This window comes from Montipora foliosa, chromosome 2 (genome assembly GCF_036669935.1).
Source record: "Montipora foliosa isolate CH-2021 chromosome 2, ASM3666993v2, whole genome shotgun sequence".
Lineage (NCBI taxonomy): Eukaryota > Metazoa > Cnidaria > Anthozoa > Scleractinia > Acroporidae > Montipora > Montipora foliosa.
The window spans coordinates 14,298,906-14,311,405 of NC_090870.1; the positions used below are offsets into that span (position 1 = coordinate 14,298,906).

A 12,500-nucleotide genomic window follows, 5' to 3' on the forward strand; every position below is an offset into this window, starting at 1 on the left:
GTTATAAAAAATGCAAATTATATTGCTCACTGAGTTTCAAAGAGAGTTGTGACTTAACAATAATTGGCTTTCATTGACAAAAGTCAGGCTGCCCATCTCTGAGTGGGCTGTGCCAAAGCTTTTTATCCATCTTTGAGTGGACAAAATGGCACTTTTGTCAATGATGTCAATATTTTATTTTAAAAGTATGATTTCATTGAGGTAAGGTTATGCCAATTATATTGCCAACTGAGTTTCCAAGAGAGGTTTGACTTAACAATAATTGGCTTTCATTGACAAAAGTCAGGCTGCCCATCTCTGAGTGGGCTGTGCCAAAGCTGTTTATCCATCTTTGAGTGGACAAAATGGCACTTTAGTCAATGATGTCCAAATTTCATTTGGAACGTATGATTCCTTTGAGGTTGGGTTATGCAAATTATATTGCTCACTGAGTTTCAAAGAGAGTTGTGACTTAACAATAATTGGCTTTCATTGACAAAAGTCAGGCTGCCCATCTCTGAGTGGGCTGTGCCAAAATTTTTTTATTCATCTTTGAGTGGACAAAATATATTGCTCACTGAGTTTCAAAGAGAGTTGTGACTTAACAATAATTGGCTTTCATTGACAAAAGTCAGGCTGCCCATCTTTGAGTGGGCTGTGCCAAAATTTTTTATCCATCTTTGAGTGGACAAAATGGCACTTTTGTCAGTGATGTCCAAATTTCATTTTGCACAGATGATTTCATTGAGGTTAGGATATGCCAATTATATTGCCAACTGAGTTTCCAAGAGAGGTTTGACTTAACAGTAATTGGCTTTCATTGACAAAAGTCAGGCTGCCCATCTTGGAGTGGGCTGTGCCAAAGCTTTTTATCCATCTTTGAGTGGACAAAGTGGCTGCACTTTTGTCAATGATGTCAAAATTTTATTTTGAAAGCATGATGTTACATTGCTGAGATTATGCAATTTACGGTTTTATCTGTTTTTTAATTTCAAAGAGAGTTGTGACTTTACAATTGGCTTTCATTGACAGAGTTAGAGTAGTGCAAGAGCTGTTAATCCCTCTTTGAGAGTTAAAATAGCAATTTGGTCAATTGTGTTAAAATATCAATTTGAAAATATGATTTCATGACCTTGGTTTAAGATAATGATTCTCTACTTCTAGCAAGTATAATTATACATCTTACAAGGCATGTTACACTGTACATGTACTTCATATCCAAATAGTACTTCCAATGATTACACCCTCTAGCTAAGAGATGCCACCTAGGTGGAAATTACCTTACCTGCATGTTCATTTTAATTTTAATCATTTGATTTGCTTTGTCTTAAACCCTTGAGATATGACCATGAGGGAAACAAGAAGATTTTGTTCAAATGTTTCATCTGATAGTTATCTATTGTTGGGTTTTTAGAAATTGAATTATTGACTAGAAATTGTGCAAAAAGTAGCACTCTCCACACAGGACAAGGACAGAGCAAGAGATTTGCTAAAACTAGGCAATGCTGTTGAGTTTATGTCATCAGAGGAGAGTGATGAAGATGGAGGACAAACAAGTGGACCCTCTGCAAGGGGTGTGAAACCGCTACAGTGGGAAAGGAGCAAATTACGCAATATTAAAGCAGTCTTGGATGCCACTTACAAGGCTCGTATGAGCAAGAGGCGACAAAGAACGGCAGCAAAAGTCACAAGAGTGGCTGGTCAAAATATGTCAAGCAGACCTCTGCCACAAACCTACCCTTTCTGGGCTGGGCGATTGACCCAGAGTTAAAAGTCTCCTTAGTTATTATTTATTTTCTTTTTTTCATTTCATTGTACTTTTAACTCTGCAACACACTGTATTTTTTTTCAACTCAAATATCTGCTGGCATATTGAAGCAGAGTAAGGGCAAGGTATGCAACAGTGTTTGTAATGGTTGCTATGCTGCAGCACAGTAACTTTAGCGTGGTTCAAACGTGGTTTAGCGTGGTAGCCATAGATGCAAGAAGAATAGGTTTTTCCAGTTTTACAGTTCACTGTACAGATGTCAACTCAGCAGCATTTTTTCTGCACTTTAGACCATTTCTTATTATTGAAATATTTGGTTTCAATGAATTGACGTCAAGAAGGGGACATTTGCAGGAAGGCATCATTTGACTAGAATTACCACAATTAATTCTGTTTTTCCTAACTTATTCAAGTTTCAAATCCTAATGGAGTTAAAACAACAATTATAGTGCTAATTACCATGAGGAAAGCAAGGTCAGAATGATTCTGATTCCGTGACTCGCATTCAAATATTATGATGTCATCGTGTAAATATCCCTTAAAGTTAAGGGAGCTGAGCCTTTGTTTGATTCATATGTCCAGATGAATATTAATATATGCATTGGTTGGTCAATCATCTTAGAAAAATGATGACTACAGTACTTAGTTATGGGGAAGACCATTGAAGTAGAAATGTATTTCCCATAACTGAGCATCGTGTTAACCAACCAATAGAGGTTGTAAGGCTGCTAAGTTATATCAGTTACAATCACATCAGTTTAAGGCATTATTTTATGTCCATTCTGCACTGTGCTCTCTCAAATGCGTGTAGACATGTCAGTAATCACTTTAAGTATCCTTTGGACAATCGAAACAATTGGATAAAAGAATCGTCTTGCTATTTTTAATGTAAACGATAAGCAAAGTCTAAAGCAAAAAGTAAAGAAATGATAGGACAGACAAAGGAACTCAAGCCTGGATGAAAGTTTGTTGACAAGACTTTCATCGATAAAACTTAAGTAGAGAGTGTGTATTGTAAACAAAATTCGAAAAATCTCGAGCAATATTTGAAATTAATAGGTATGAGTGATTTCTTCATTCTCGAAATTGGACAAGCCGTTAGGTGCGAAAAATAGAACATTTAAAAATGTTTGGTGTGTAGCCAGGCATGTTAAAAATATAATAAAAAGGTTGACACTGGCTAAAATATTGTGTTGGACCTAAATATTGTGTTGTTTTGCCCTATGCCAAAGGATTCTCCGAGAAAATCGCGAGGGTTCTTCAAGGTTTCAACATTAAGGTCGCTCATAAACCTATTCGGACAATCTCAAATATACTTAAAAAACCAAAGGACAAAATCGAGAGGGAGGCCTCTAGAGGAATCGAATATAAGATCAAATGCAAAGATTGTGATTGTGTTTACATCGGTCAGACATCGCGCGCGTTAAAAACACGCGTCAAAGAGCACTCAAAGGCCATAGCAACATTAGATGAAAACTCTTTGTTGGCCAAACACCACATGCGCTACAATCACCAAATAGTCTTGATGAACGTCGAAATTGTTGACAGATCATCGGCATGGCGACAAAGACTTATTCTGGAGGCTTGGCATTCCTTACGAGATACGAACGCTATAAACGAGCATATAGCACTTCCAAACGTTTACAATAACAAAGAATTTGTAAAAATATTTTAGAGTGCTCTGGAGACCTTCGTTTTTGTTGTCTATTTCATTTGTTAAAAATATTCTTTTGAAGTGCGATTTTATATTTATACGCATCGTGTACCATCGGGACGCCGTTAGATTTTTGCATTTTTCATCCCTGCTGAGGAAGGCAACAGCAGTTGCCGAAACGTCCAACACAATATTTTAGCCAGTGTCAACCTTTTTATTATATTTTTAATAGAACATTTAACTATTGTATGAAATTGCTATTTATTATATTTTGGTAATATCGATTTATATGTACAGAAAATGAAAGATAATAGAGTAAATGATACTGATCATATCAATTTTTAATTCAGATAAGATACTATTGAATCAGAATTTTTAAAGATTTCGGAAGTAAAGTCAAGAAATTCTTAATTCATCATGACTAAAATTTTTTTACAATTTTATCAAAGTAGTTTATTATATGCTGTTGTCATCGTTGATAAAACGCCCTCTTGATAACCTGATAATAAAGCATAACCTTGAATGAACTGAGTGTGCATATGCAGTGGGTCTAATGATGTTTGCCAAGTTTTACCTTGTTTTTACGTAATGTGAGGTTTAGCTACGCGTTATTGTAGAGTTCAATACCGCGCGATCATGACAAGGAAGCCCCTTTCAAAGTTAGTGGCTTATAACTCGCTTTCTAGGCCTCTTTCCACTAAATGCTTCTCCAGGAAAAGCCAACCTTGCGATTGAAAATTAAGGTTAAGTTTCCGAACCGCAGAAATTCAGCGGATTATCGTGTGTCCCTTGTATTTACGAGTTACGGAAACATGACGGTTCTTAGTAATTCCGTGGTCACGGAAACCTCGCGGATACACGAGTTTAAGGAATGCGTTTCCGCGAAGCCGCAGTCGCGGAAAAGTAACGTACACACGTGTTTCCCGCTTCGGTTATCTGAATTTCTGTTAGCGGAAATTCAAGATTCCGTAAGGAATCCGTTACAAAAACGGATACGTAAACGCTTGTTTTCACCCTGTGCATTTTGTATGCTGAAAGAACTGAAATGTCAAATGGTTGCATGGTGCAATGACATTTAATGAGTTGGTATAAATTCTAGATATAGCTTCAAGACAAAATATTTACTAGTGGAAATGGCATTGACTGTTTACAAAGTTTTCTTTTATTATTACTATTTATTTATTTTTATTATTACTTCAAGCACAATTACAAGAGCGATAGAAACAATTACAAGGGCGATACAAACAATTACATAGTTAATTACTAACGCTTACACTACCCACTGACACTAATTACAAATTTACAATACATCACATTCACAGTCAGCTAGATCTAATTAAGGGTCTTCTTAATAATACAAACCATATAGTAATTTGTACAGATACTATATATGTTTCACTGCTGCAACCGTATATATAACTATATACCTGCTACTTAGCTATTGAGAAAAGAAAAATTGTGACAACATGTTTTGCCATTTTTTGTACTGGATAGATTCTTTTTTATTCTTTTTTGCAATTGAAAATTCTAGTTTATCGGAAATATTAAAGAGAATTGTTATCTCATCAAGCTTATCCATTTTCATATTATAAGTATTCAACCAAGAAATAACAGAAAGGCAAGAGTTTTTAGTGTAGGCACAGTTGATTAGAAGATGCTCAAAAAGTGCACATCTGAGAAGGAACTAAATTCATTTTATATAGGATTCTATTAGTCAAAGATATCGCTTTGATGATCCATTCGATGTTTTTGAAATTCATCTTTAATCAAGACATGTTTCGGATGAAACATCATCCATCGTTAGCTGTACAATGAGAAATAAACTAAAGTTGAGCAATAGTGTAACAAAGTGAGATGTAACATGAATAATTAAGGATGAAGGCGAGAACAGAACAACCACGAAACAAAACAGAAAAAACCAGACTATTTAAGCTAAGAAAAGAAAGTAATTAGTATGAAAGGGATAAGTTAAGATGTTTGACTTGGGAATTTAAAGATGGATGGATTTTCAATTGGAAACGTGTGGAAGCAGAGTCGAGGATGTTTAAACAGTCTTCTGAACACCGGGAGCGACAATTATCAGAACCTCTCAAGTGCTAAAAGATGTGGGAATGTTTGTTGGAGGCGAGATGTTCACGGATGCGAGTGGCGAAGTGTCTATTGGTTTCACCAATACAACCGGCATTACAGCCTGCACATGAAAACTTGTAAATGACTCGCGATCGTAAACCCGCAGGGATAGGATCCTGCGCCCCAAACCAACTCCTGATTTTAAACGGGGTGAACACCAACTTAATTTCCAGGTCGCTGCAAAATGTGTTGACTAATTTCTTAATTCTGCGTTGTGTTATGATGGAAAAGGGACCGATGTATTTTAGATTACCGTACATCGGTCCCTTTTCCATCATAACAAAAACTTAGAAACTTAGGCATAAAGCGAATGTTTTGACAAATTGAATTTAACCAATTAGTGTTAAGTTTCTCCATTGCTAGCAACTTAAAGACTTTTTTTCTGACATTAGAGTTGAATCAAAGTTGAGCTCTTTACTTTTATACTGATCATAAGTAAAAAAAATATCCAGTATTTCAATAGGCTCGTTCACCTTGTTTATATTCGATTTCGATAAGAACTTCCTAACCAGTAGGCTTCTTTTTGGTCCTTATTACGTTTAAGCCCTGAACATTGACCATATGTGTTCAATAAGGAACTAAGAGAATCATAAGATTCTTTATCACGTAAACAGTTTGTGAAGTCATCGGCGAAGGCGATGCATTTAATTTCTTTGTCTTCTACTACTATGCCTTTTATATCTTAATTCTGTTTGATAGCGGTATACCGGTAAGGAGGGTTTTCATAGCTAAAATAAATAAATAGGACGAGAGAGGGTCTCCTTGTCTAACCCCTCTTCCGATTGAAAAAAGCAGAGTTCTTCTTGTTGATGCTCGGTAACAACACTTAAAATAGAAGTGTTGGAGTTCTCTGAATGGTTACTTTTGGAGAGGGGGCCCGAGAGGAGATACCCTATCTTTGATTTGGCTGCTGTGGGACCTGGACCCTTGATAACGTCGTTTTCCACTCCATGCCAGTAATGATCCGCGCCGATTAGAATATCAACTGTGAAAGGTGAATCATCAACGTTAACGTTTGCTAACGTCAGTCTTCTTAAATGCGGCAAGTCCCTTACATTGGTGCCAGTGTAAGTAGTGAGGGGTGCAGCGATTGTTGGTACAATAATCACGTGAATGGGAATGGTCTCCTCTTGAGTGGTTTCAAGGTAAATGGTATCAGTGTTAATGCGCTTAACAGATGATGTGTTTCCACCGAAAGTTGACAGGGATATTGCCTCTTGCGTTTCTGGTTTCAGATCAAGCTTGGCTGCCACATCTGATGTAACGAAGGAGCGTTGAGATCCCTCGACATACCTTGCAGCGGTTCTGTGATTTGCATTTAGATACTGAATTCAGACAGTTAAAGCATGCCCTTGCGTCACGTACAATTGAGTGTCTCTTTTCCTTATCTATCAGAACATTGCAGTCAGTTGGCCTGTGTTCACTGTGTTAGAAGCAGAAACAGGTGTACGAGGCCTTGAAGCCGTGAGAAATGTAGCAGTAGTAGCAGTTCTTGAGTTGTCACTGAATTCATAATCACAAGAAGTGTTCTGTCCCGCCTCTTAAGATTACAATTTCATCCAAAAAAGCCTTACGTAAATTATCAAGTTGCCACTCCTTGTTTCCATTTTGTCTTGCTAGATTTCTCTTAATCCCGGTAGATAATTTCTTCTGAATGATAGGAACAAGAATGTCCCCATAAGTTTCTGTTTTCTTTCCTAGTGTCTCAAGTCCCCTGATGTGGGTCTCAATTGAGTGGTTAAAAAACCTTAAACTACTTAAATGATCGGTGGGTGATGATAGGTTCAGTAGTGCTTCCATGTGTGCGTTGATGATCTTGTGGGGTCGAGCGAATCTCTCTTCCAACAACTGGATACTCTTAGCGTAATTGGCATTGGTTCATGGCACCCCGGCAATGACTCTTTCAGCTCCGTCACGTAACTACGCTCTCAAATAATTGAACTTTTGGACATCACTGATTTTAGAGTTCTCGTGAACTGCAGACCGGAAAGTGTCCCAAAATGATTGCCATTCAAGCGGGTTCCCATTAAACGATGGTAATAACAGTTTAGGTAAACGGTTATTTTGAAATGAATGACTTGTACTCACCGGCGGCGATGTAATCAGTGAATTCTGTGATGAGGCGGATAGATTACAAGAGTGATCGTTACCTGGTGTTTCAGTCGACGGAATTGGGTAGAATTGTTGATTTTCTTGTTCCGTTTGCGACGTAGATGGAATGGATGGTTGATTTTCCTTTCCCATTTGGAGCGGTTGTGGTAAGGTAACGCCGGTATCTTGATGAGAAGACGCATGTTGATTAAAATTCTTGTTTGTGAGCTCGATGAACCTCTCGGTAACGCATACTTTCTCTAAGATAAGCCCATCTAGTTCCTCTGCTACGAGTAGCAGTGCTCAAGATCCTCAGGTGTTTCCAGCAAAACTACTATCTTGTCGTTAAATTCCGTAAGGGTTTGTCTCTTTTGCTTTAGCTGGTTGACGAATGACCTGAGTAGAGCGATCTGTGTGTCGGTAATTGTGTCCTTTGCTGTCATCGATTTTCTGTCTCAACTTACTTACGTGCGTCTTGTGCGCTCGCCTTGACGCTAACAGTTTGGTTAATTCCTCCATCCTGGTCCCGGCACCAAAAAATGTGACGAAGCAATGAATGTAGCGGTATTGGAGGAACTCAACTATATTTAAACTGTTCAATAAGGGTTACAATGGCGGTCAAAAGGTGAAAAGGCGAAAACGTGTTCAGTCTTAATGACGTAAACAATCACGGGATCTAATGCATAACAAATAAGATCTAACAAATATCAACAAATCAATTAAACGTTCAGAGCACGGTTCAAACTATTCCACAGTCTGTTTTTGATGGCTGAAATTAGACCCGTGTTGTCCATCATCGCTTATTATCCAATAATCTAGCCGACGTTGGACTAAAGGCTTAATATTTTGTTTCCACGTGTAGCGCTTTTGATCCAGGTTCCTGAGTCTCCATATATCTACCAGGTTAAAGTCCAACATTAACTCACGGATTTTCGTTACGTCTCTTTTTTTCTGTTTTTTCTTCTTTTTCAACTATCTAATTGAAGACTTAATGGTACATTTAAATCACCTCCCATGATAAACTTGTAGTCCTGGTCATAGTCACTCTCAAGTAAAGTAGTCCTGAGATTTTCATAGAAGTCAATGGCGTCATAGGTTTTGTGAGAAGCATAAATATTGATGAACAAAACAGGATAATCTTGAACCAACGCTTCAACGATGACAAATCTGCCATGACAATCTTTCCTGACCGACTTCAAGTCAAATTGCAGGGCCTCACGTATTAACACCAGAACTCCATTGCTATGATTTGATCCGTGCGAATAATACATGTTTCCCGGCCACTCAAACTATCAAAAACATCTGGCGTACTAAGTGTCTCTTGCAAAAAAATAAAATCCGCTTTCTGGTCCCATGTAAAGATCGATTTACGTTTGTTGAGGTCACGAATTCCTCTAACATTTAAGGATAAAACATTAAAGCAGACGTTATTCATACAAGTAGGTTGATCGGTGTTACATTTGTAAAAACTTGATAGTGAGCAGAATATAATAATCGGGTACGGTATCTAACAGGCTGCGATAAAAAACTACATGGACATAAAACGAAAACGAAGACTGAGGGCGAAAGTGGGTGAACAAATCCCACATACCTCTTGCTCCTGAAAACTGTTTACGAGCACAAACAACCGCCTTATACATCATTCCACCCGAAGCCCATTCACCGGAGTGTATAAAAATCAAACAGGGAACGCCCTTGAGGTGTGAAATAAAATACGCATAACATATAAAGTAGAAAGTGTCAAATATAGCAGGAATTTTCTACTACTTCTGAAATCAGCATTTCTAGAGGAAACGAATAATCATGATAGCAACGCTAACCCAGATAAACTTCCTCCATTTTACATCTTGACGTATTTACCGTTGATGTAAAGTTTTTCGGGCTCTGATCTACTATAATATTGCATTCGTTAACTTCTCCATTTGAATCTTTGAGATCTCGTAGATTTCTTTTGGGAGGTCTTCATACATCTTGTATCGTGTGTCCTTGAGTTTCCGTCCGCATTTGAGCACCCGTTCTCGGTCTGAAAACCTTAGGAAACGCGCAGTGATGATCCTTTCTCTTCCATTTTCCTTTTTCGGCTTACCCATTCAGTGTACTCGTTGATATTCAATGCTCTGTGCATCATCTATTCCCAGAACTCTCTCTAGGAACTCAGCTAGCACCGCTTTTGTATTTTCGGTGGACACTTCGCCCCGTTAAATAACTCCATCTTCTTCGCTTGATGCGCAAGTTCCGGGGCTGCCTTCAAATTTCAAATTTCCACGACGACTATAGGCCTCCAAGTATAGCAGTTTCTTGCGTGTGTCGCTAACGTTGTCATTATTTTTGTAAGTCTTAGCTATCAATTATTGTACTTGCTCGTCAACGAATGCATTAGTTTTTTCCAACGAAGTGAAGTTATCGTGTAAGGTTTTCTGTTTAGTTTTCACTGTGTCTACTTCTATCTGCAAAGACGTTACCTTGCTTTGTAGTCCTTTAAGTGCTACGTTCAGTTCTTCCAATTTTTTTTCCAGGTTGGATAGCTTTGATATCACTAAGTCTATTGTGGTTCCGAGTACTTTCATGACCTCTTCTTCGTCACTTGATAACTTAGCCGGATAATTTGCCTCTTTCAATCTTTTATCTTCTGGTGACGGCTCCGAATCACTGCTATGGCTACTTTTCCTTTTTGGATTAATAAATTATTTTTCCAAAGTTACTGCTAACCTTTTCCGGGAAAACTATCGTAAGCGCGTTATTTTTGTAAAACTCCAGGAAACTATATATCACCGAAAAGATAATAAAATGAAGAATACGTTTAAAGTTTATAATGGCTTTCTTAGCACGCGCGAGGCTTCAAAACTCAAAACCATACATGTTCACTTTGCTGAATTACCCGCCTTCGCATTATCACGCACAACCAGACAAACTGTACTATTTCAATCTGCACTTCATAGGCTACCAAAGTGTGTCGGGCTTTTAGGATCTTCCTATTGGTTTCCTATTGGTTTCCTATTGGTTTCCAAAATAAACTTTGAAGTTGACCAATAGAAAATTTTCCTTTTCGCGACATGCAGAGACGCGTCAAAGTAAAAATATTTCAAATTTTTGAAAAGCCCGACACGCTTTCGCGCACCAATATCCGACGATCATTTTGGCCAAATTTCGTAAAAATCCGGTAAATCTACATACCCTATAGATTCATTTGAAGAGGACCTAGTCCTGGAAAAATAAACCCCGAGTTTTTGAGCAGAAAGATTTTACACGTTTTCACACTTTGTCAATGCGGGTGTGAATGCGGTCATGCCGCTATGATGCCGCCGACCAATGAAAATCGACGTAAGACTCCCTGGAGAGGGTTTGTGACAAAACAGTTGAATTCGCGGGAAAAGGCATTCAGCGCTGCATTATTAGCCACAGATTATTGATTGCAGACTCAACCGTATTTACTACAAATAGATGGCGAACTCAACACTCGGTAAATTGAAGATCCCCGGATGTGTTCCCCCGTCAAACTGCACGGGAGGTCTGAGGTGTTGACGAGTGTTGACATCTCATAACTCTTTGGGGAATTAACATTTTAGTCACGCAAAACACAAAATTTGCAATAACTCTGCACGAAAAAACCTCTTCAAAGAATTTCTTTTTTAGAACAAAGTGAATATAATGAGCTATCTTATGGTGGCTTTTTAAAATTGTGCAAAATTCGTAGTAACCTTAACCACGATAGAAAATTGTCCGGTTTAGGGAGCTTCGCAACACACGTCGACATTTTGTGATGCTCTCCCCAAAGTAAAATAGCGAAATTAATGCCAATTAAGTGGGATAAATTGCTTGGGGAAACTTGGATTTCGTTTTGGTTTCACTTCTAATTACTGGGTTGCCTATGGGCAAACCCAGTCGAGGTCTGCGTTTAGTTTGTTTGTTTTCTTTTTTTTCTTTTTTTTTTTTTTTTTTTTTTTCCGTGTCGGTAAAAGTCTTGCCTGTCACTCCCCTGGTAAGTGGTGTCTTTGTGTATAGAGCCTTCTGCGCGTATTTTCTTAGGATCGAGAGGGTAGTGGAACTGCGTAGATTTCTCTGGTGGACACAGTAGAATCAGTAACTTAGCCTGCAATGGCGTCGAAAGTCATGCAACGCGAATGGCGTTTTAGTGGATCCTTAAACAAAATATACCCTTATGGAGCTCAATAATGGAAAGTCAGTTGGATAAACTAGGCATGAATCTCAAAAGCGACGTGTACTGGACTTCGACAACAATCTATCGCCCGTCGAGACGAAATCAAAGTGAGCAGTATTTACCTGAAGTACATGGTAATTTGACACAATTGAGTTTCTTGTCTTCACGCACGCAATCAAATAGGAAGAGGTTTTCGCCTCTAAGAGCAAATATGTTGTTTGTCTCAATAAAATTTTCCCTGGAAAAGGATTCTGTGGTATTTTCTGCCTTTTTGAATTATAATATCATGTTGTGTATTGAATTTTCGAGCTTAAGGTTCAAATGTGATATGGGAGAAGTTTTTTAGTATTGCTCTGTAAGCAGGAAGGGTTCACAGGCCTGTTGGAAGCGTGCTTGAGTTTCAACAAAATGAGGCCCAAAATCAGTAAAAACTTGAGATGAATAATAAAGTAGCCGGTATTTCCAAAATGATGGAATTACCTGGTGATAAATAACGTCGTACGCGTCTTGGAGAGTAAATTTTGACTTTGCATAAACAAGAGTTGGGCGATTGTGATCTTTGTTTTGACTTCGCTCATTTCATTGTCAAACTTTATGACACTTGACAGAAAAAGAAACTTACAAAAACCCGGTATCTTGCAATCATTTGACACAGATGCTTCACTGTTTGGCGAGTAAACATGCCGCGGTAACTTAATCACGGCGCCCGCTGAATTCCG

General features: G+C 38.2%; 1 protein-coding gene and 1 long non-coding RNA gene across 2 annotated transcripts in view; both read left to right on the forward strand.

Moving 5' to 3' along the window:
• Positions 1–4,119, forward strand: part of LOC137992527 (uncharacterized) — an 8,579-nt gene extending 4,460 nt beyond the window's left edge. The window contains exon 3 of the long non-coding RNA XR_011121710.1: positions 1,394–4,119. This is a non-coding gene — a long non-coding RNA (uncharacterized lncRNA). The remainder of the gene's footprint in view (positions 1–1,393) is intronic.
• LOC137992509 (NLR family CARD domain-containing protein 3-like) overlaps positions 1–12,500 on the forward strand; it is a 75,505-nt gene that overhangs the window by 57,790 nt on the left and 5,215 nt on the right. The gene's annotated exons all lie outside the window — the stretch shown is intronic.